Source organism: Gekko japonicus, unplaced genomic scaffold (assembly GCF_001447785.1).
Source record: "Gekko japonicus isolate JY-2015 unplaced genomic scaffold, Gekko_japonicus_V1.1 scaffold4260, whole genome shotgun sequence".
NCBI lineage: Eukaryota > Metazoa > Chordata > Lepidosauria > Squamata > Gekkonidae > Gekko > Gekko japonicus.
In genome coordinates this window covers 70,740-96,777 of record NW_015167176.1, presented here as the reverse complement: position 1 = coordinate 96,777, position 26,038 = coordinate 70,740, and the positions used below count along the sequence as shown (strand labels likewise).

The window sequence follows — 26,038 nt, the reverse complement described above, 5'->3', positions numbered from 1 at the left end:
TTCCTGACTGGGAATTGAGTTGACAGGGAAAAGCCCTGGGTTCAAATGTGATGTGAGGAATTAGCACGGGCTGCTAATAACATGGCTAGAATTATAATGCTTCTATAGAAATCTACCTCATAATCACATTTATGACTCTCAGTACAGTTCTGGCCACTCCACATTTTTAGAAAAGGAAAAATTGCAGGAAAATATCACCCAAAAATTTAAACTGTTGTTGTAATACTCTTCTGACAAACAAATAAAGAGCGTCTAAGACCCCCTTTAGTATGGAAAAAGTGGATGGAGTGAACCTTCTCTCCCTTTACATAATACTAGAACTTAGAGTCATCCAACTCAGTTCATGGACTATAGATAGGCTGAAGACAGACAAGAAGCACTGCTTCATATGAGGCCTAACACCTAGTTTCAAGTCCAGAAGCACCTCAGAGACCAACAAGATTTTGGGGGTATTTTAATTTTATTTATTTATTTATCTTTGAATTAATATCCCGCCCACCCCGAAGGCTCAGGGCGACTCACAAGAGGCATAAATGCCAAGGTAAAAACAATAAGACAATATAAAAACAATATCACATACTATATATACAATTCACTAAAAGATAACAGTGCTCCAAAAGTTGCTTAACCATGAATTTCAAGATGGGGTTCCGGAATTATTTTTGATCTTTTGGAGGTATGAGCTTTTGAGAGTCAAATCTCCCAGAAGGTATCTGAGAAAGAGAGCTTTGACTCTTGAAAGCTCATACCTCCAAAATCTTGTTGCTCTCTAAGGTGCTACTAGATACAAATTAGCTGTTCCACTGCAGAGCAACACTGCTACATACAAAGAATAAATAAGTCATGATGATTTCACTGTCAGAGGAAGGGCCAGCCCATCCATTAGCTCACCTAGAGTACCAGAGATGGAAGAGTATCAAAACAAGCCTTTTTGCTGCTCTGCCTACTTCCTGATCCGCAAAAAGAGGTACTGAAACTTTAGATTGTTTATAATACACTAGGGCTGTGATCATACACACAATTATATCTGACATAGGCACAAATGACAGGTGGATTTAGAGGCTAAGGGGGGGAGACTTATGACACACTTCCGGTGATGTCAGGGGGTGTGGCATATGCTAATGAGTTATGCTAATGAGTTCCCCTAGCTCTTTTTTCTACGAAACGACCCCTGGCTGTGATAATACACACAATTATATCTGACATAGGCGCAAATGACAGGTGGATTTAAAGGCTAAGGGGGGAGAGGACCAGCAAACTGTTTACAATGTTGGAGGCAGGACTCAGGCAATGGAGCCAGTGGATAGGGAGACTGATAGTAGGGAGACCCACTGAGTGACAGATCAGGGAGCCATCTAATTTGGGAGCGTGTTGGAATATTCAGGGGCGTCTATGATCAAAACATTATTTTATATAAGGAGGGATACCCAAGTTAGCTTTGTTGTTCCCTCAAAAACCCGCACAGGCCCTACCTGGTTAAATCTACTGTGCCAAGTAATGATTGTCTCATTAATGGAGAACTCTCGGCCCTCTGGAGCTTCAGGATCCATTCTCCCTACCTTCACTCTTAAGAAGGATTGGTTTGGGAAAGTAATCCAGTTGACAATATCAAATCCAGCTTCTACTTCACCATTCTCATTAAAAGACACCTTGTCCCCTGCACTGTTGTTAAATGAGATTCTCCTCAGGAAAGGATGAAGCTAAAATGAAAAAGATTAAAGCAAATCACATGGAAGTGACACATAGTTAACAATGAACTGTGGGTTCCAATTCTTCTTAATGGGTCAATACTCAAGCAAGCTATTCTTTGTAGTTCTCCATTTGCTTTGCCTTAAAGGCAAAGTAAAGCCATCACTGGGACTATTTCAAAGATAGGCAGTATTGAGTGAAATGAAATCCTTGGCAGAAGACAGTACATAAGTTATTTCCCCCAACAACACCGTTTAAATGTATCCAAGCTAGAGTGGGTGCATCCTGACCCAATCTTGTGATATTTTGGAGGGTAAGCAGAGTCAGCCCTGGTTAGTACTTGGATAGTATGCTTGGGGAGGGAGTCTGGTTAGCAAATATATGGAAAGATGTATAGGCATTATTGAAAGGAAGTTGCTATCGCTTCTAAACAACAGGATTCCAATCACAGGGAAACCTGAAGACATCCACATCATGCCCAGATGAATTTGCCGAGTGGTCAAACTAGACAACAAAAACCATGAAAGCTGGAAGATCACATTTTCCAAGAACAATATGCTTCTATTAGTATAGGACATTCCATTTCTGGCATCTTTAATTATTGGGAAGATGAAAGTGTTGGAAGATTCCATGAAAAGGGCAAGCCCAAGGAAAAGCAGACAGAACATCATGGGGTAAAATGTTTGTTTACAGTTAAAAGAAGTCCTGCCTGTTGGTGTATTACCTGAAATTGTTGTGGTTTAGGAGACTCCAGATTGTCTCTACCTTCCATTGCTCTGTGTTTGCTTCTAAACAAATGCATGGCATGTAAAGCATGTGCCACAGCATAGGCAGCATTGTAAATGGTGTAGCTTTGGCTGGTCATGTGCATTTCAAAAAAGGGCCCAGGAAGGCTCTCAAGCTTCTCTTCCCCAGTGCAAATATTAGTGCTCTCTTTACCCACATCAGTATCTGGAAATAAACAGTTGAATGACTGCTCCCAGAAGAGCTTGATAAAACCATCCTCTCCAGAGCGAGGATCCAGGCTCTGGAGGAAATGTTGGAATCCGTGAACCTCATTGGAGTGAACTGCAAAGGATAAGGCACCATAGAAGATCTGGATATCAATGTGTCTGTGAAATGTCTCTGAGGAGAATTCCCAATGAGCTGTCATAACCCACACTTTCTGTATTGGTGCCATAGCATCTGGTTCAATCATACTCAGTCCCACTTGCAAACATAGCATGCTGTGAGAGTCCGCACTTACAATAAATACATTGACATCTGTCTTGTTTTGAGTAAATGCCATATTCTGGAAAATGTCTAACAAATCAAGAGTGTCCCAAATACTACTTTGGCCTGGAAGTCTGTCTATGAAGGCAGCACAGATTCCATTCTGGGAAAGCATATGTTCCATAGTCCGCACAAACTTTTCTCCTTCGTCATCATCCTTCACAATGATCCCAACCCAATTCCAGTGGAAATGCTGAATAAGCTGGATAAGGCCTCTGTTCAGGTATAATTCATTAGGGAAAACTCGATATAATTGTGGAGTTTTATCATGTGCTGCTGGATTGTATAAGCAATATGTCACCTTAGTAAAAACAGATGTTTCAGATTACTGAGATGGAGTTGCCACATTTGGAGATAAGCAAACCATTGCTTAAACGTAATGCTGATTTTATCTATCACATTTGCGTCTCAAACACCCTCTACGGAACACAGGTTGTTTTTTGTAGTCTTCCATGTGGTCTTAGCCTCATAAGAACAGTGCAATATTGAATAGGCTAAGTCGATAAAAGCTATGGAGATCCATTTCCATGACTGGACATAGTATATCTCCCTTACCATAGTCCAAATCTATAAATTGTCCAAATCAAGAAATTTAACATCTTATTATGCTATAGATCTCAGGATTTGGATTTTAGCCATTGTTTTATTCGGCACAACATTACTTGTTCAATTTTTTTCTGTCTCAGATAGTCTTTTCTCAGTTTTTGATACATGTTCTTTGCTCTTTCTCTCTTCATATTGTTTTCTTGTACAAGACTGGATACTTTCTTGGTCCACATTGCTTTATGAAGATAGTTCCAGGTGTTCAGCCATGTTGGTCTGAAGCTTTATGCTTTATGGTGAGCTACTGATTCTCATTCCAAACTAACAAACAAGGCTTTACTTTTTCTCTTTCTTTCCCCAAGCACACCCACTTCAAACATTCAATTTATATACATGAAAAGGCAACTCTGAAACCTTCCTTCTCTGCAGATACTGTATTTGAAAAGTGTGCATGTGCATGAAAGTTCATACCTTGAATAAACCTATGTTGGTCTTAAAGGTGCCCCTGGACTCTAAATGCCTTCTATTCCTTAGGCCATGTGGCCGGAGGTTTCAGAACCAAGTCCCCCAATGACAGCTACTGGATTCATCTTTGTGTCACATTCATAGTTGGGGATAGTCCTATTCTGATGAAAGAGAAGGTTCAAGGTGTTCTGATAAGTTATCCTTGCATCAAAGTGGCTGTCATAGATACGGAACCCCAAGGTGAGGTTGGGCACGATTTTGGGATTCTCATTGATCTCTTTCACAGCAAATGCCAAGGACAGGGCATGCTGGTAGTTCTTTGTCATTGCGCTAAAACAAGAGACATGTTATATATAAGAAGAATGCCCCACACTTCATGAATCTGCTGTCATTCCTCTTGGGCTGTGCATTATAAATTGTTACATCATAACCTCCAATTAAACATGACGTTTTAATATATTGTTTTCTTACCTGACTGTTTAACAAATGAAATGGTGTTCTTTTCTTTTAATGTATGAAGAAATAAAACACACATTTAACAAGAACAAAACAAGAGGTTTGTGATACCCCATTTTAGAGCCAGTATAGTGTAGTGGTTAAGAGCAGTAGACTCCAATCTGGGAACTGGGATTGATTCCCCACTCCTCCACATGAAGCCTGCTGGGTGACCGTGGGCAAGCCACAGTTCTCCCAGAACTCTCTCAGCTCCACCTACCTCACAAGGTGCCTATTGTGGGAGGAGGAGGGAGAGGCAATTGTAAGATGCTTTGAGACTCCTCAGGAAGATATGTGGAGTATAAACACCTAGTCTTCGTCTTTGGTTCCAGCAGCAACTCCAACAGCATATTCAGGCTGATATAGTTTCAAAATAATTATTTTCTGTAGTATTTTTTTAGTGCTCAGAATAGATGTTTTGTTTTGCATGTGGATAATTGTGTGATAGACAGTGCATTCTTAAACAAAGCAACATCCTTCCAAGCCTAAGGACTTCAATGGTCTTAGAACTTTGCTTAGGAATGCACTGTCAGTTAACAGAAATGCAGTGTATGGATATTGCACTTATCTTTCTATGTTTGACTATGATGCATCCAGCCTGGGATTTTAATAATGAAAAGTCAGATGTTCCCAGGTGTTCACAAGCTGGGCATAGAGGTGAAACATTTTGAATGTTCTCCCCAGCACTTTGAATGTCTCTTTACATGGCTGATCCACTTTATTATCTTGGTTAAGAACTAATGTTCATTTCATAATTTTATTTCATTGCATTTTGTGATTATACCGTTATTGTGTTACAGTGCTGATTTCATAATGTGGTATGTTTTGTATCCTGTTTAGTAGACATATGGGGTATCTGCATCCTCAGTAAGTCATTAAGAAGAAATGGGACACCGTTTGACAAAAGCTGATGAACTGTAATATCAAGAGGAAGAAAATAAAGTGACAGTTCCATCCTATGCAGTTATGCCTGTCTCAGTCCACTGACTTCAGTGGTCTTAAAAGCATGTAAATCTGTTTAGGAGTAAACTGTAAATACTGAGGACAGCCTGCAGCTATAAACATCAGTTTATCATAAACCTAAAAGCACTCTTGAACATATTTATCTATATCAATAAATACCAATTTCAGAATATGTGACTTATACATTTACTATTTGAAATGGTTGTAAACCAGTGTAATGTATTCTAGGGGGGGAAACAACATTTTCTTACATAGGTTCGTCAATTATCTTTGTTTTGGGGTGTTCCTCAAAAGATACATGCTCAGACATGGAGAAGTACTGAGAAGTCATCCCGCCAACAATGAGGTCCCCTGGCTGATAATAATGAAATCGGGTCTGGAGGGGATCATTCATAGCACAAATGGCAGGATTCAGCTTGCATTCAGTCTGAGGCAGGAGCAGCAACAGCAGGAGTTGTAGTGACACATTGAGCCCTGTCATCAAGAAGGCAGAACCTTCTTTCATTGACACAGAATTCCCCTCTATCTGTCTTGGTGATCATTATCATTCTGCATCGGGCTGTTTATAGCTTCCAGCCTTCGACAGCAGAGATGGCAATGCAAAACTCATTTGACACCTGAGACCCAGATTTCAAGAGAAAGAAAAGCCAACAAGGGTAGGGAGGGGGAACCCTCCTTCTGGATATCCTGGCCCTCACTAGTAAAGGGGTTATTGTATGATCTTATGCCAAAAGGATGTAGGCTCACTGTAATTAGTGATAATTACATGGAAGGTATCCCCTCCCCTGGACATATTTTCTCTCTCTATCACATCAGCTGCAGCGAAACTGAATTTAGTCACAGTCAAGCTAATAGCATACAGGTCCTATGGGATTTGTGGCTGTGCTGAACTTTTCTGAGCTGATTTTTTCCTTATGAAACTGGATATTTCTAGATTTATTTGTAAAAAACAAAAAACAAACTTGACTTTCCATTGTTTCCTGTTTCTTTTCATGCCTACTTTCACCAATTACTCTTCTGGTCTAGCACTGTTCCAACATCATGTTTTGCTCAAATAAAGTTAATGATTGAATGTAGAATAGTGAGCAAATAGTGGTACTACTCATTGTGTCCTTTGTTGCTGGCTTACTCTGTCCCTGAACTTGTATCCTTCCTTCCTTCCTTCCTTCCTTCCATCCTTCCATCCTTCCTTCCTTTATTGTTCTCTTCAAAGGGACGTAAAGCAGCCTACCTTGCACAATATCACATACCATGTTCAACTCAACAGTATCAAAGAGAGAGTTTGTCTATTAAACAGCAAACATGCATTCCTATACACTAAATCAAAGGAGATCTTGAAAAATCAGTGATAAGGAATGATAAAAACTATATGTAAAATGGAATGGCTGATATCTTTCAAGAGTCATAGCAAAAGATTAAGTTTTTTCCAATACAAATAACCCCATCCATAGCTATCATCAATCCTTTGGTGGAAAAAGAAAGAGAACTCCCTCCTATTAATGTATAAAATAAACATGGGTGACATATTTTAAACAAAAACACACTGATACTGTTCTAACCCCCCAATAGAAAGAAAGAAAGAAAGAAAGAAAGAAAGAAAGAAAGAAAGAAAGAAAGAAAGAAAGAAAGAAAGAAAGAAAGAAAATAATAGAATATCCCTTTTCACATTACCATTCTAAACTAGATGTTATTCACTGTTGGCCTGATTTTGAGAAAAGTGATAAAGGGACGTGGGTTTCATACAGTAAATATCCATCCATTATTGAGCCACTTCTAAAGTACTATGGTTATTTCAAACAGTGCAGCTTTCTCCCTGCCCTTTTTTGCCATGTGATATATATTCCTGGACATTTGGCTTGGGAAATTCCTGGAGATTTGGGAGTAGTGCCTGGAGATAACAGGGTATGGGGAGGGAAGGGAACTCAGCGGGGTTATGATGCCATAGGATTCACCCTCTGAAGTTACTGTTTCCTCCAGTGGAACTGATCTTTGTAAATAAGCTGTAGTTCCAGGGTAACTCTGAATTCTTCATGAAGGTTGGAAACTGTATTTATGAGGGAAGATCCCCTGGGTAAAGGGGAAGATGACCCCAACACTGGAAGATACCCAGCAAGGTATGCATATGAAACAATGCTGAGTTCCACCAGGTACAGTATCTACATTTCTAAAGCTATTCAGTGCCCACCTGGCGAATAGCCCTTCTGTCTCCAGAACTTCACGTAGCCCTTTTGTGCAATATCTATGTCTACGTGGAAATCCTTTGTCTCCACAACTGTCCTTACTGCTTCATCCCTCAGGATACTGAGATAAACCAATCAAATATTCAAATGTTTAACAATCCTTCCTGACACTAATCACGGAATAATTTCTCACCTTTTGTGTAAACCTGGGAATGTATTCAATCCACCTCAGTAGGACCATCAGTGGTCACCTAACCCATTTAGCCAGCTCCAGTAGAGCCATCCAGCACCAGGCTAATCTCATCAATGTTATTGTGAATCCAGACACTGCCCCCCTGGGACAGTTTTTGCTCCTCCTGGTGTCACACACGCCGGGACCCCTTACTGGTCCTGGCAATCTTTTGTCTTCAACTGAGACAAGCCCCTCAAGGCCTTCCATTGGTCCACATAGTTTCCTCATGTTTATATCCACCAAAGCACATTGCATCAACAGTGGGTCTAGAAAGAGGTACTAAGAAAACAGTTGTGAAGCCTGACCTACAAATCAAGGTAGTCAACAAGACAAAAAAAAATCTTCTATATATTGCTACCAAGAAACACTACATAACAACAATGAACAAATTCCATAAAATCATTTTAAAAATCCTTGTTTCTAGACAAGAGCATGACTGTCCACATTTGTCTTGACTGCGTGTCTGCCCAGATGCCAACTGGCAGTTCACCCACAACCTTTTTTGGGGCCATAATCTTTTTTCCATGGACATCTGGAGAGGTAGTATAACCCCCATAATTGACCCTTTTATTCACTATCTTCATGTCTGTTTTCCTAGTTCTGAATTGCATGCTCTTTCTTGAATGCTTGGTGTGTTTGTAATTAGGGAGATTCTTCAATAAAACCTATTTAATTTACTCTTCATTTGGAGTCTTCCTACTGTACCAGACCTTGGTATAAACAGGTGTGTGGTCCCTGGTACCCCTCTGGCCTCCCCTGCCATATTTTATGTTTTCTCTAGCTGCCATTTTAAGCAGACCCATATGTTAACATGGGGGGGTGAGGAGAGATTCTTCCTGGTTAAAATTCTTTGCTTTTACACTGGTGTGTGTGTGCAGAATAGAAGCAGAACCTTTGTTCCAAGCTCTGCCCCTGCTGGTAGGAAACATGCCTATAGTAAGGAAAAGACACAGACTTTGATCATAAATTCTAGCAGCAACTTAGAACTGCAAATATGTCTGTTCAGGGGGTGTTAAACCCATGAATCTAAGTCATATCCTCAGCATTCTCCTTGCCCTGCAGACTAAGGGAAGAGGCAGAGGTTTAAGTCTACCCCCTTGGGAAATTAAAGAGTGAATGAAAGCACATAGCATCATGTTTATGCATGTACTTTGGAAAAAGAGAGAGAGATCAGAGATGACAGAGGATTAGATAAAGAAGACAGGAAGCCAGCATCATCTAAAGAATGCAGATTTCTTTTTTCATTTATTTCCCTTTATTAACCTTTGCTTTTTGTTCATATCAGGTCTTATCAGAATGATGTAACACTTAGGGCAAAATATGCAGGCTAGTAATCCAGTACTGGAGGCTAAAATAGAGAAGATCTCCACAGCTACCATGTATTTCCCCTTGGTGCTCAAGTAGGTTGGAACAAAGGACAACCAGACACTGCAGAAGACCAACATGCTGAAGGTGATGAATTTGGCTTCATTGAATCTGTCAGGTAATTTCCTGGCTAGAAAAGCCACCATGAAGCTGACAATGGCCAGGAAACCTATGTAGCCCAGGACACAGAAGAACATAGTCACTGAGCCATCATTACATTCCAGTACAATTTATTCAGTCACTGAATGCATGTCAGAATCTGGGAAGGGAGGAGAGGTTGCTAACCACACAGTACAAATCATGCCGAACAAGGGAGCAGGAAATAACTGTGGAGCTGGCCAGTCTTTTCCCCACCCATTTTCTCATTCTTGATCCTGGTTGGGTCACCATGAAAGCTAGAACCACAGTGATTGTTTTGGCCAAAAGGCAAGAAACAGCAACTGTGAAGATGATGCCAAATGTTATTTGTCGAAACAGACAGGTCACCTTTTCGGGTTGGCCAATGAATAGCAAAGCACAAAGGAAGGAGAGCAGGAGGGAGACTAGGAGTGTGTAGGTGAGGTCCCGGTTGTTGGCTTTGACGATGGGAGTGTCCTGGTGCTTAATGATGATCCCAAGTACTAAAACTGTAAGGAAAGAAAATGAACAAGCATAAATCACCAGGATGATGCCCAAAGGCTCTCCATAGGACAAGAAAGTCATTTTTTTCAGAAGACATGAATCCTGGTCACTGTTCGGATAATGGTCTTCTGGACACTGGAAACAGGCATCCATGTCTGCAAATGAATATAGCAGGTTCTCAACTTCATAGCACAAGGTGTTAGCAATTTTAAGAATAAGTCAACAATATAAAGGCGGAAGAGTTAACTTAATAGAAAGCATTACTTACCCTTTTTGTTTGAAATCTTCCCTTCTGGACATGGAAGGCAGTCATAGCAACAAAATAGCTCTCCTTCCTTCCTTGCTTTACTATAACCAAAAGGGCATTTTTCATTACACCGAGAAAGAGGGTGCACCTATCCATTAGTAGAAAAGAAAAAAATATTTTGTATATTGTATATTCTGTGCCATTGTATATCAGTGATTGATGTGCAGTTAATAAAGTGTTCAGTCTTGGAAGGCCATCAGGGCATTTTGTCTATAGAGTACATGTTGTACATGCTGACTGGTAGGTGAAAAACATACCATCCAACCAGAATTATTAGGCAAACCTGACAGTTAATGAGACAAAACCTAATTAGTATTTCTGTGCAGTCTTTCCATTTCTACCCATCATTGTCACATCTCATGGGGCTGTCCTTGAGACTTACTCGGAAACTTCAGCTGGTCCAAAATACAGTGGTGTGTGTCTTTAATGGGACAGCATCAAGAACACACATGTAACCAGTGCTCCATCAGCTTCACTGGCTCCCAGTTGGATGCCAGATCAAGTTCACGGTCATGGTTCTAACCTTCAAAGTCCTATGTGGTCTCAGACAAACATATCTGCAGGACCGTCTCTCCTGTACATCCCTCAAACAGCTCTACACTTTACAGATCAACATCTGCTGGTGGTCCCTGGCCCAAGAGAACTCTGCCTAGCATCAACCAGAGCCAGAGCTTTTACAGGTCTGGCACGTGCCTGGTTAAACTTTCTCCCAAGTGAGATCAGGGCCCTGCGGGACTTATTACAGTTCCATAGGGCCTGCTAAACAGAGATGTTCCACCAGGCATATGGCTGAGGTGGCGTTCCCTACCCTGTTTGCACTGCTTATTGTACTGTATATTCTGTGCTAATTGCTCCTGACTTCTCACCCACATGTCCAATATTCATTATCAACTATGGGCACACATACAGAGGCCTTTTATAGGAAACGCTTGTCAACTTATGCCAAATCGCCATCTTGGAAATTGTATTAGCTGATATTTTGTATAGGTTTTAATCTTGTGTAATTACGTTTGAACCATCTTCAATTTATTGTTTGCATCTACTGTTGTAACCCACCTTTAGCCCTGCTGTATAGGGAAGAGCGAGCTAGAAATTTAAATAAATAAATAAATACTTGGGATGGCTTCGTGTGACTTTACAAACGTAGGTAATGTTTACATGAACTGCTTTGTTTGCCAGAGATGCTCCAGTTAGGTAAGAGCAATGGCTTAATTTGTACAGACTGAGAGGCAGGTCAGATTGAAGAACAGAGCCAGAGACTTTTCTTCAGGCTGTATTTCCAAGAAGCAACAAAACAAGCAATAGACTTTGGACTGGACCATATTAACTTCCAGCAGAAAGACCTGGTGGTGGAAAGTGTTGTCAACTTCCTCCCGAATTATGGCGACCCCAGAGAGTTTCTAAGGGAAGAGACAAACAGAGGTGGGTTGCCATTACCTGCCTCTGTGTAGTGACTCTGGACTTCCTTGGTGGTTTCCTATCCAATTACTAACCAAGGCTAATCCTGCTTAGTTTCTTGGATTTGAGGAGGTTGGCCTAGTCTGGATATCCAGGTCAGGACATCACAGGGTTCTACTGGAAGCTAATCTTCCCCTTTTTGACCATGTGGATGCCCCGGACTCCAGTATTCATGTTTCAGTACTTCAGAAGGACAGATTTGGGAAGTGGAAGGTGCCTCATATATTGAAAGAGACAACTTATTGTTATTCAGAATTTCATTAGTGTACTGTATTTAAAAGCAGCTATGGCAGGGCAGATATGTATGAGTATAAACAAATAAAAGGAAGCTCTTCTTCACCTGAAGAGTGGTTAACACAAGCAATTCACTGCCATAGGAGGTGGTGGTGGCTACAAGCATGGACAGCTTCAAGAGGGAATTAGATAAGCATATGGAGCAGAGTTCCATCAGTGGCTATTAGCTACAAGGTATAGATAGGAACTCTCAGGCTGGGGCAAGTGATGCACTGTATTCTTGGTGCTTGAGGGGGCAACAGTGGGAGGGTTTCTAGTGTCCTGGCCCCACCAGTGGACCTCCTGAGGGCATGTGGTATTTTTGGCCACTGTGTGACAGAGTGTTGGACTAGATGGGCCATTGGCCTGATCCAGCATTGGCTTCTCTTATGCTCTTATGTTCTTAGTATACCCGTTCCCATAGCACAATAAGGGACCAGATTAAGCAAAGTTGAATTATCCTCAACTGTGCACACCATTTCAGGTTCTTCTCTCACTACACATGTGAAGTCACTCAGTCCTCACATATGCCCAGAATTAAACTTTGTTGGTCTTAAAGATGCCACTGGACTCAAACTTAGTTCTCGCATCTGCTGTTAACTCTTTTATTATCTGTATGCTAATTTTGTTCTTTTTCACAGGTTTTACCCACTGTGTTATTCCAATCTCAGCTATACTTATGCATTTTGAGTCTAATTAGCCCTTTCTGGCAACTAACCCCCCTACCGATATGTAATACTTGAGGGAATCTGTTTCAATGTATCTGAAGAAGATTGCATCTACACATGCGAAGACTCTCAGCTCTTGCTTATATGCAGAATTGAATTTTGTTGGTTTTAGAGGTGCCACTGTACTCAAATGTAGTTGTCACATCTGTTTGATAACTCTTGTATTTGTATGCTAATTTGCTGCCATCTACGGGTTTTACCAACTGCTTCAATCTAATCCCTATACTTCTCACCCAGTTACTTATACATCTTGATTCTAACTAGCCCTTCCTGGCAACTAACCCGCACTACCTATATGTAAGGTTTGAGGAAATATATTTCATTGAATCTGAAGAAGTGTGCATGCAAACGAAAGCTTATACCCAGAATTAAACTTTGTTGGTCTTAAAGGTGCCACTGGACACAAACTTTGTTCTAGATTTAATTCTGATACTAAAGAATTAACCTCAAGTGGTTTTAAAGAACTAACAACATGAATCTGACTCTTAACACATTTTCACAGCTGGCTAATGAGTTCATGTGACTCAAAATGTGAACAAGTGAGACTTCCTCATACGGAATCAAACCATTGGTCCATCAAGGTTAGTACTGTCTACTCAGACTGTCAGTGGCTCTCCAGAGTCATAGACTGAGGTCTTTCACATCACCAATGGCCTGGTCATTTAAACTTGAGATGCTTGAGATTGAACCTGGGACCTTCTGTATGACAAGCAGATGTTCTACCACAGAGCAACATGTCTTCCCCTTTTATGTGCATAAATTCTACCTGGTTAAATCTGTGGGGTCATGTGATAGCATCTTCATAAGTCACAAATGGCTCTTCTGGGGAAGCTTTTGAGTCTATCTGACCAACTTTGATGCGAAGGAAGGATTGGTTTGGGAATGTGACCCAGCTGATAATGTCGAATCCAGCTACCAGTTTTCCATGTTGATCAAAGGAAATGGTTTCACCACTACTGCTGTTAAATGACACCCTTCTCAGAAATTGGTGAAACTGTTTTTTGTAGCGAAAGAAAGATACATTAGGAGGTAAAGATAATTTAAGTCTTCAACAAGGAAGTGGTATTTTACATCTGCAGGCTATTTTATTTATTTTGGTAAAAGCATACCACATTTGGCTGTGGTTGCAATGCACAACATCAACACCAAGACAAAAGGATGAAAAACTACAAATAATAGGTTGTATCCAGTGGTTATTTTCTACCAGGAGAAGGGCATTTGTGCCAGCAGATGAGGGGAGTCAATTCTTGCCAAAGCCCAATTTTCACTGCAGACCTCAGCATCATAAGCAAATATTGTATGTATTTTCTAAATGAAAATGTGCAGGTTGTCTACATGGTTACATGTATTCAAAACTACTTGGTCTGAGGGTGTAGCCTGGTCACATCAGCACCTTTCAGAGGCATTGCCATACCTGAGTAGAAGGCCTTACCCGGCTTCTGGGAAAATGGCGTGGTGCTGCGGGTGATTTCAGGATGCTCCCTGATCTCCCCGACCTTTTTTGCTTTCTTTGGAGTTCCTCTCCCGTCTTCGCCGACTGTGTTGGACTCCTCCCAGTCTCCTGTAGTAAGATTCTCGAAGAGGCACGTTGGGGATGCTATCCTGAAAGCAGTTGCTGCGACACCCCTGAAGGTGGGGGAGAATGCTGTCAGAATGCTAAAGGATATTCCATTTGAAGTAAGACAACGCAGAAAGAAATACAAAGAACTTGTGTTTTTCCTCCAAACAAACTCAATTGGATATAAATGGCTGTTTCCAGAAGGAGTAATATTCAAGATCAAGGAGAAGAAGGTCAAGATTGACTTTGTTCTTAAAGCTCAAAAGTTTCTAAAGGAGCAGCTGGGAAGGCCAGAGGACGAGAAAAAAGAAGAGGACGATAAGTCCAGTGGAGAGCTGGAAACTGGTTCGTCTGGTGAGGACTCTTTGTCTGAACAGGGGGCAACAGCCCCGAAACGTTCCTACAAACTGCAGAAGAGAGAGAAGAAGAAGTAAAGGCTGAAGGACTCTGAATTGTGCCTTTGAGAACTTTGGTTCTAGGGGATGATGGGGGGCACTGTTATTGGGCAATTAAATGTAACTGGGGATGGTTAAAAGGGTTAAAAGATTGACACAGTTCATAAGAAGTACAAAGATGAAAAGTCTGAATGAAGTATAAAAAGCTAGTTGGAGATCTCCTCTCTTGGGTTTTTAGTTAGTAGTGGGTTCTTTACTTTCTCCCTTATTTGTAGCTTTCCCTTTCCCTTTTTTCTGTTCTAGTTTTTGTAGTGTTTAAAAAATCAATAAAAAATCCCCTCCGGGGGCTTAAAAAGAAAAGAAGAAGAAGAAGAAGAAAACTTGGAAATATGAAAGTAAAGCAAGCACAAGAAAAAGCTTACAGAATGAATAGAAAAGGAAGCACAAGGACAGATGGAGGAAGTCAGAACACTTGTGCAGTCAAATTGCTCTGACAGTAACATTCAGCAGCTTGTCAGGAGGCTCTTTGGTTTTCCTCTTTGAGGCCTTTGGTATTGAAGCAGAATAGCCAAAGTATCCTTGTAACTCAAGTGCAAACAGGTATTTAGATAAAATTCAGGAAGGATACAAAAGTGAAAAGGATTAGATAAAATATGTTATAACAAAGAAGGAATAGTAGTGTAGAATGAATAGAATATTGAAGGAAATTTTCAAAGGTAAGAGTCATAATATTAAATTAAATTAAACCTGTTACCTTTTTTTCTCTTTACAAAAAACATAATGTTAATAGGTTAAAAGGCTGTGCAAGTAATTTTATGTTTGAAAGTTATGTCATAGTATTACTGATAAGAGTGAAACTACCACTTGTATCTAGCTGATATGTTTGTGGTACCAGGTATATGGAGTTTGTTTTGAAAAATAAGTATTACTTTCTTTTAAACCGTTTAAACCGATTAAAGCAATATGTATACTTACAGTTGTTTAATTCTCTGTAAAAATCATCTAAACGGTTTTGCCAGCAGTTAAGCAATGTAGTGCTTGAAATATATGTTGTGTTGCATAATAAGGAGGGATAATTTATGTGGATCTATGTAGATACCTTGACTGGAATAATATACCAGTATGAGGAAACTTATACTGGGAATAATGCTCTGGTTGCCTAAGCAAAGGTGAAAAATAACATTTTGAGTTGCTATGGGAAAGTTTGTTTAAATGGAAGAGAATGTTTAAATATGTTATGAAAGAGATTAGATTAATATCACCATAAGATGTCACTTCAGGTTAGCGGATATACGCATTGCAACAGGTATATATGTTTTTGTTTTTTGTTTGTTTTTTTGTTTTTATTTGATTGCTTATATGTTTCTGAAAATTAATAAAGAGAAATTATTTTTTTTAAAAAAAAGGCCTTACCCTGTGGGGTGGACAGCTCTAGTCCTGCCTCTCCCTAAGAGCAGCCATTAGGAGCTAACAGAATGCTGATGGGAGAGACAGAGCCCTTGAGAGACGGTGAGTCACAGATGGGGAGAAGCTGGTGAAGAGCTGATAATTCTATATTAGAGAGAGGTGGGAGAGTAGATGGTCATTGGCTGAAGAAGAGGTGTCTTGTAACAAAGAGTCATACGGGCCTGAACTGAATTAGGGTTCAAAAGTTTAAATGCTGAGAAATGTATAAATATTTATTAATTACTCCCTTGTTGTGTTTGTTTGTTTATAAATCCAATTTATGGACTGCCCTTCCCTGTTCACAGAGTTCAGGGCAGTGAAAAACAGTTGAAGTAAAACATTAACAGTTGGATTAAAAACAATAAAAAATAACAATATACACGATTTAAGATGGCACTAGAATAGACCAAATTATATCCTTATCCCATTGGATGGAGGAGAGAAAGAAAAAAGGAGGCAGGAGGGGACCCGGTTAGATGGAGGCCATTGCTGTCCTCAACTGCTGTTGTCAATAATACTATCAGCCCAACCTCTAAAATCCCGTGCTGTATTGTCCTTTTGACATGGGAAGTCAAGTCAAGTCAAGTCAAGTGAGCCTTTATTGGCATAAATTATACTGTATAAATTATAATGTATACTGACCTTTTCCAATCCTGTGGCCACTGTTGCATTTTCCAAATTTGCTGGCAAATGGAGTGCAGCACTTTAACAGCATCATCTTTTAAGACTTTGAATAGCTCAGCTGGGATACCATCACCTCCACTAGCTTTGTTGTTAGTAATGCTTTCTAAGGCCCATTTAACTTCACATTGCAGGATGTCTGGCTCGAGGACAGTGATTATACTGTCGTGGTTGTCAAGGACATCGAGGTCTTTCTTGTATAGTTCTTCTGTGTATTCTTGCCATCTTTTCCTAATCTCTTCTGCTTCTCTTAGGTCCCAACAATTTTTATCCTTTATCATAGCCAGCTTTGCATGGAACGCTCCCTTGATTTCTCCAACTTTCTTGAAGAGATCTCTAGTCCTTCCCATTCTATTGTTTTCTTCTATTACTTTGCACTGTTCATTCAGGAAGGCCTCCTTATCTCTCCTTGCTGTTCTCTGGAAATCTGCATTCAGTTGGGTAAATCTTTCCTTTTCGCCTTTGCCTTTCGCTTTCCTTCTTTCCTCTGCTATTTGTAAAGCCTCATCAGAAAGCCACTTTGCTTTCTTACATTTCTTTTTCTTTGGGATGGTGGTGATTGCTGCCTCCTGTACAATGTCACGAACCTCCGTCCATAGTTCTTCAGGCACTCTATCTATCAAATCCAGACCCTTGAATCTATTCTTCACCTCTACTGTATATTCATCAGGGATGCGATCTAGGTCAAACCTGAATGGCCTCGTGGTTTTCCCAATTTTCTTCAGTTTAAGTCTGAATTTTGCAATGAGTAGCTCATGATCTGAACCACAGTCAGCTCCAGGTCTTGTTTTTACTGACTGGATAGAGCTTCTCCATCTTTGACTGCAAATTATATAGTCAATCTGATTGCGGTGTTGCCCATCTGGTGATGTCCATGTGTAGAGTCGCCTCTTAGGTTGTTGGAAAAGGGTGTTCGCTATGACCAGTGTGTTCTCTTGACAAAACTCTGTTAACCTTTGCCCTGCTTCATTTTGCTTTCCAAGGCCAAACTTGTCTGTTATTCCAGTTACCTTTTCACTTCCTACTTTAGCATTCCAGTCCCCTATGATGATGAGGACATCATTTTTTGGTGTTAGTTCTAGGAGGTGTTGTAGGTCTTCATAGAACCGGTCCACTTCAGCCTCTTCTGCATCAGTGGTTGGGGCATACACTTGAATTACTGTGATGTTGAATGGTTTGCCTTGGAATCGGACAGAAATCATTCTGTCATTTTTGAGATTGTATCCCAGTACTGCCTTTTGCACTCTCTTGTTGACTATAAAGGCCACACCATTTTTTCTACGAGATTCCTGGCCACAGTAGTAGATATAATGGTCTTCTGAGTTAAATTCGCCCATTCCTGTCCACTTTAGTTCACTGATTCCTAGGATATCGATGTTCAGTCTTGCCATCTCATTTTTGACCACGTCAAGCTTACCTTGATTCATAGATCTTACATTCCAGGTTCCTATGCAGTATTGTTCTTTGCAGCATCGGACTTTCCTTTCACCATCAGACACATCCACAACTGAGCGTCCTTTCGGCTTTGGCCCAGCCGCTTCACTCTTTCTGGGGTTACTTGTACTTGCCCTCTGCTCTTCCTCAGTAGCATATTGGACACCTTCCGACCTGAGGGGCTCATCTTCCGGCGTCATATCTTTTAGCCTTTTGATACTGTCCATGGGGTTTTCTTGGCAAAAATACTGGAGTGGGTTGCCATTTCCTTCTCCAGGTGGATCACGCTTGGTCTGAGTTCTCTGCTGTGGCCTGTCCGTCTTGGGAATAATAATAATAATAATTGTGTGCTCTTGAGTTACAACTGACTCATAGCAACCCCAGGACCATGGGATTTGCTGAGATGATTTACCATTGCCTTTCTTTACATAGCAACTCCTGTCTTCCTTGGTAGTCTCCCATCCAAGTCATAGACCATGGCCAACCCTGCTTAGCTTCCAAGTTTGATGAGATCAAGCTAGTCTGGGCTATTAAGCTGCTAATAATGGTCCAAGTGCAACCAATGTCTTTGGACTCATCAGTGGAAATTCTATCTAGTCACAGAGGTGATCTCCTCCTCCTTGATGTTACCTGTATTTGTGCTAGTATCCTGTTTCAGTCAAAAGTGGTGTTCTAAACAAAGACACAATCCCATCAAATATTTTATCAGACTATGATATGGATCCTATAAACATGTTCTGTGTGCACTAGATAGAAGGAGACGGAGGAGGAGGAGGAGGAGGAGGAGGAGGAGGAGGAAATGGGATTTATGCCCCGCCTTTCACTACCCGAAGGAATGTCAGAGTGGCTTACAAACCCTTTCCCTTCCCCTCCCCACAACAGACACCCTGTGAGGTAGGTGGGGCTGAGAGAGCTCTTTCGAGAACTGCCCTTGAGAGAACAGCTGTGAACAAATGTATGACTGACCTAAGGTCACACCAGCAGCTGCATGTGGAGAAGTGGGGAATCAAACCAGGTTCTCCCAGATTAGAGTTTATGCTCTTAACCACTACACCAAACTGTCTCTGCCACAAACTGTACTGGCTCTCCCATTAGCAATTCCATTTGCACAATGCAGACCAATGCTCCCTCCAAGCTGTGGAGTCTTGAGAGCAAAAATTCTACTTTGTGAGCTACCAGCATTAAAGTTGTGAGTGAGCGAATTGGCTACTGCATAAATCAGTTTGCTCTGGAGCCATCCTTTCCTGAGCTAAGACAAAAATGTGTGAGCTGGGGGCTAAAAAACTGTGAGCTAGCTCACACAAACTCAGCTTAGAGGTAACACTGGTGCAGACTGGAAACCAATGCTCTTGCACTAACAGAACTTTTAGAAAAGAAGAAGATATGTGGCAGAAACTCTCTAGTGCATATGCAACTCATGCTCTCCTGATCTAGTTAGCCACATAGGCCCACTGGGGATGCAGACTCCTAAGTGACTCCTTTAGCAGTTTTAGATCCGTCAGAGTTACAGTTGAGATGCATTTCTGCTTAGGAGGTTCCAGATCAGTTGAATCCCTGGGGTTGGGCTGGTTTCTGGGGAAGGACCACAGGATCTGCCTGTCACATGTTTGGAGAGTTCTGCACTATGGACATCTCAGGACTCCAGAGGGACCTTCTTCATCTGCATTAGTAGAGCTGGGCCGAGTCAAGACACTTTCACAGGATCCAAACAAAAGTGTCGATCTATTAAAAACACTATTAACACTCTGTGAAGTGTTTCTGGAAACATGGTAATATTGGTATTGTGTGAATCCTCATGTGCACATGATTCATCGCAGTCAATATAGTCAAGAAACTCTGCACAGGTCATCTTGTACCTTCACGGTTAGAAATCCTCCCTTCTGGACATGGAAAGCAATCATAGCAGCAAAATGGCTTCCCTTCCTTCTTCATCCTACTATAACCTGGGTGGCAAATACCAGTACACATAGAAAGGGGCCATGCCTGCTCATAAAGGAAAAAGAAGAATGTTTCAATATGTGGATCATAAATCTTGTGAGCTTGTATCTCAGAGATCAACCTATTTGGGGGCTACCGCGAGAATTGCATGGAGGCGTGATCTCTAGAAGTTACTTGTGCCACCCTTCCTGGAGCCATTTGCTCATAGCATATTAAGCTTAAAGAAGTGTCTTCACTGAAATGTTGTTTGCCATAAAATTGGGCATTTTGAGATCATTTCTTGTTTTTCACCACTTTGTATGTTCTACATTTTATTTTTTGGCCCTGGCCCTGGCCTGTTGGAACACTCCTCCAGGAGAGACCAGGGCCCTGAGGGGTTTAGTGCAATTCCTCAGGGCCTGCAAAAACTGAGTTGTTCTACCAGGCCTATGGTTGAGGGCAGTACGAGGGTTTCAATCAGTAAGACCTAATGGATTAGCCTCCCGCTTCCCCATCCCCTCCCCTTGTTTCCCCCCCGTCATTCTCCTTCACCAGTAGTTGAATATTTCCCCTTCATACTGGGTTTATGCCATCTTGTTTTTATATAACTGATTATATTGTACTGCATGTTTTTAAATATATTTTATTGATGATTGAATTTTTTGATATTTTATATCAAATATAAACTTAGACATTTTACTTGAATTTAAAAAGGAAATTAAAAGTGTATATTTCTAAACTGATGTTAGCCACTCTGAGCCAATCTTCAGGAGAGTGGAATATAAATTTGATGGTGGTGGTGATCATGAATTTGTTTTGCCTGTGGTCTTTGGATTGGGTAGTAGTTAAATGTATGTAACTGGTGCTGAATCAGGGGCCAAAACCCTGTGTGGGGGCATCTTCTCTCATAGGAATCTGCCAGTGGTCAAGATCTTTTTCAAAGGACTTCATCTGTGTACCCCCATTGTCAGATGCAAAGCGGATGACCACCAGAGACAGGGCCTGACTCCAGATCTGCAACCTTTTCTGGACCTTTAAATAACATGACTTGTAATTTTTACTCGGAACTTCTAATTTGTTTGTTATCTGCTGGTTCACTGATGATTTTAAAATGGGTGGTTAGTATTTATGTGGATACCATTTTTACAGTCCTATTTTTTAGATCACTGCTTTTTGCCAATTTTACCTGACATGTCTGCTAGCTGTGGTCTCTTCTGCATATTCTCACATGCCTTTTAACGTGAGTTCTCTCAATTATTAATTTAAAACATTTTATGCTGCCATTCCCTCTAGCCAGAATTCCCAAGGCCAAGAATATGAAAACATCTGAACAATTAAAAGCATTTATTTATTTATTTTTGCATTTATATCCCGCCCTCCCCAAAGGCTCAGGGTGGCTCACAAAAAGGCATAAATGCGAAGGTTAAAACATAAAACAATATAAAGGACAGTATGAAATACAGTAAACATTTAAAATCATAAAATAGTTCAATAAGAATGGAACACAAAAAGTCTTCACCAGCTGGTGGAAAACACCGACAGAAGGAGAAAGACAAATTTCCTTCAGGAGGAATTTCCAACTTTTTGGTGCTACAAGCAAGAAGGCCGTTTTTTGGGTCACCACCTGTCTAGCCTCAGATGGCAGGAGCAACCACAGAAGGCCCTCTGAAATTGACCAGAGTGATGGATAAGTACATACAGTAGCAGGCAGTCCTTAAGCCATCTTGGATGTGTTTTTATGGACAGAATGGGCACCAGTGTTTTAGTACCCAAATATAACTTCAAAGATTCACCCAGTTAAATTCAGGGTTACAAACTGTGTCTCAGTTGAGCCTCATCTCAAAAAACAGGGACAGAGCATTATACAAAGAACTGCTTTTTAAATTTTGGGGAAACTACAGGAGATGTCTTGACATAAGTATGGCCCCTACCTGATTAAACCGGCTTGGCCACAGAATGGCATCCTCACAAATGGTGAATACATTATTAGGAGGAGCCTCTGGGTCTATCCTTCCAACTTTGACTCTGAGGAAGGACTGGTTTGGGAATGTGACCCAGTTGATAATGTCATATCCAGCTACCAGTTCCCCATTTGGGTCAAAGGATACCTCTTCCCCAGCACTGTTGTTAAATGAGATGCTTCTCAGAAAATGGTGGAGCTAAAGAGGAAGAAGAAAAGAAAAAGTTTAAGAATTGAACTATAACAATGCAAATATTGACAATATATTGCCCGTCGTCATTTACTTTTAAGGATTATTGCTGGTTTGGTATTTATGGCTGTTGACAACAGGTGCTTTCATTCAATTTATTGGCCATTGCACCACTATTAGATGCCCTGTCTGTGAGTAGAAATGAACCCAAATGTCATCTAAAGTCAACTGAGGATTCCTGCATCACACTCTTCCTCCTCTTTTTTATCACCTCCCTAAGTAGCTCAAAGGAACAATCGTCTTCACCCTTGCTCAAAGTGTTCATGAAAACAGCCCACTTTCAATGCAGCACTAGACATCCTTCTCTGAAATGCAGGGCTGGATAAAAATCACCATAAGCAGCATGAACAGGACTGGCTACCCTTTGGTTTTAAAGTTCTATTTTTCTCACACATAGAGTTTTTTTTGTTGTTTCTGACTCACTTTAAAGTTCTTCACTATTCTCTTCAATTTATTGCAGGCATTTCTCCAAGATAAGGAATTTCTGATCTGTAGCATTTAGGGTTTAATTGGGGCTGGGCGGTTGAGAAGGCCTGCTTGTTTCACAGATACCTGTCGTGATCTCCAGGTTTTCCTGTGAACAGTTGCAGTCTAAAGCAGGATGGGTTGTTTTTGGATTACACTGCAGTTGCCTCAATGAGTAAGACCTCTTGCCAGTAGAGGACCAGAAGCTCCTCTCCCTAAACATTAGCTGTAGCCATCTTCTGACCTCTCAGCCCATAAATGTTATTTTGTATATGCCAAAGGAACATAAAATGCATAGCAGTAGAAACAGCTGTAAAACTTCTATGTTTCAGCATTCAATTGTCTACCCCCCAACCACCTTCTTTCTACATGGGCAATGAATAGGAGAATCTGCTTCATCTGGCCTCGGAAATTCCCTCGCCAACTGATTGTTCAGGACTACAGACAAGGGATTATGCAGTAAACAAGTTTCCTCAAAGAAAGGGGGTGGGAAGAGATCGTCTACCAACAACAATGGACAACTGGATATGAGCACTTTCTAATTTGAAAGCCGATCACATAGATGCAAATGGGCATTGAATGATCTTGATTTAAATTCCAAGCAGAGGAAGAACATTATGGTAATGAAGTTCTCTTCAGAATGCACTATCAAGGACACAGTGTTGAGGGTTCTACACAGAGATGGGCCAAACTATCCTGCATTACCTGAAACGGTGGTTGATTCAGCTTCCACATCCTTCCATTCATCAAGCTTTGTCTTTGTCTGAATTTGGATGAGTGCATGGCCTGCACAGAATGCGCCACAGCATAGACAGCATTGTAAACACTGTAGCTGTGGCCAGTCATGCTTGTTTCAAAGACAGACCCTGGAAGAGTCTCCAGCTTCTCCTCCCCGGTACAAATGTTCCTAGCCTTCACTTCTAATGCAGAGTCAGGGAAATAGCACTTAAATGTATCCTCCCAGAAGTCCTTGATAAAGCCGTCTTCTTTTTCTACTCGAGGGTTTCTCCTCTGAAGAAATTCCTGGAATCCCAGTATCTCCTCTGAGTGGACAGCAAAGGATATAGTGCCATGGAGGAAGTCTAAGTCCCAATCTCTTTGAAAGGCAAGGGATGTGAATTCCATCTGAGCTGTCATAATCCACATTTTCTGCTTCACTGGTCTGTTCTCAAACTTTGAGAAATATAGCAATATTCTCAAAATCATCATACTTTGAATTTCACCATGGACCACCAGCACATTGGCAGTACTTCCCATGGCAACGTTGTATAACTTCATCCCCTTCGTCATCACTTCAACAACATTATTGGAAGAAGCTGTTTTAGGGAATCTTTCTATGAAATCAAAGCAGATACCTTTCTGGGAAAAGATCGGCAGCACACTAAGTACAAACTCCTCTGCACTCTGGATTTGCAGATAGATCACCCCAATCCACGTCCACCTGAAATGAAGCAGCAACTGGAGAATCCCCATGTAATGATGGTTCCTATTTGGGAACATCCATTGAAAGAAACCAGATTGGCTTGCATCATTCATCACTGAAGGAGAACCGTATGTGAGCTTGAAGGAAGGCAAGAGGGGAAAGACCCGTTTCCAAAATATTAGTGTGAATGAATGGGTATGCACATAGAAAATTTTAACTTTGCCTTAGAGAATACAGAGATGTTTCACATTATCACAGTGGTGGCTTCACTTATGAATAACATAATACTGATTAAATATTTGTTACTCTGGTAAGTGGTAGAACATGAGAATGCAGGCTTTTTACCTTAAAGGAAAAGCTTAAAGGATCTGAGGGGTTTAGAAAGACCCTTCTTTGCCTGAGATCCTAGGGAAGTGCAGCTAGTCATACTTGATAAAACAATGGTGTGACATGAGATATGGTAGTTACAGACCCTCTGAGTAACAAATCTAACAAATCTAATAGAATTATCAGGTGCTTTCCTCATTGGTCAGGATTTGGCCCTTAAGTAGCAAGTCGTTCTTCATGTCACCAGTGTGACTCTCAAGGTCTATGCCACCAAACCACATCTGGGAAGCAAGTGCTTCCTTTCCTCTTCTTAAACTCAGTGTTGTATACACAGACTTTACCTGTGGGGTTTTGTAGTTGCTTAGGATGGTGGCCATGTGAAGTCCAGTGTCAGAGGCTGGTCCCCCAATGACTGCTTGTGGAAAGTTCTTGATGCCACACTGGTAGTTAGGGACTAATTTGCTCCATGTAGACAGAAGGTCTATTGCAGCAAGGTGAGTAAATCTTGCACTGAAATAATTATTAGAGATGTGGAAGCCCAGAGTGATGTTGGATAAGATGTATGGATTTTCATTGATCTCCTTGGCAGCATACGCCAAGGCCAGGATATGCTGGTAGTTTTGAGTTACTATCCTGCAACAGAATCACATAGTGCGTCAGCCACAGACTACAAAATGCAGTCTGTATCAGCCACAAAACATAACATTCACCATATTTCGGTATGGTATATGGCTTGTGCCCTGATCTGGATGGTCCAGGCTTTACCACCCTATATTCTGTGGGAGCTCTGTGGGGCCTTTAACTCTTCTGAATCAGCTAAAGGAGCAAGGAATACCCAGTAGGGCTATGGATGAGTGGTTTCAGGAAGCAAGATAAATGTAGCGCTATGACTTCTAGCAATCAACAGCCTCTTTCTACGCAAGCAGTAGGCTACTTCTGCTCAAACAAGTGTGGAAATTTCAACTGATTCTCCCTTCTCTCTACAGTGCCTTTTATGACAACTTGAGACATTGCTGGAGATTCTTTTCAGAGAGGGCAGAGGGAACTGTAACTAGAAAGGGGAAGGGGGAAATTTTGTTGTGTGAGCAGACCTCTCCTTGCATCTATAAGAACAGAAATAGACAGCCTGCTTGGAGGGAGAGAAAAGAAAGCTGCAATGACAGCTGTTCATATTCCAGTGAAATCCAAAGTCAATCCATAAGACAAGCCAGGTTGAGTGCATTATGCCTACTTACACAAGTTCCTCAACTTCTTCCAGATATGGATGTCTTGTAAATGTTATCAGCTCAGAGGTGATGTAGATCTGAGAGATGATGCCACCAATAATGAGGTCTCCTAACTGACAGTACTTGTGCAGAATAGAAAGAGAGTCACTGAACATGCAGTTCAAATCGTTGCATGCAGCCTGGGGCATCAGCATCGATGATAACCCCACAAATGCCAATATCTTGCATGAAAACCTTCCCACTGGACCCCAGTTCATCTCTTCCAACTTTGCCATCTGAGTGTCTTTTTTGTAGCACAGCCTCACTCAGTCTCTAGGCTGGTTTGTAGTACGGGCCATTAAAGTAACAGCAAGAAGACTGGTAGA

General features: G+C 41.1%; 1 pseudogene; it reads right to left on the bottom strand.

Moving 5' to 3' along the window:
• Positions 1-9,080: 9,080 nt before the first annotated feature.
• Positions 9,081-25,867, bottom strand: LOC107112062 (annotated as a pseudogene).
• Between the last annotated feature and the right edge of the window lie 171 nt (positions 25,868-26,038).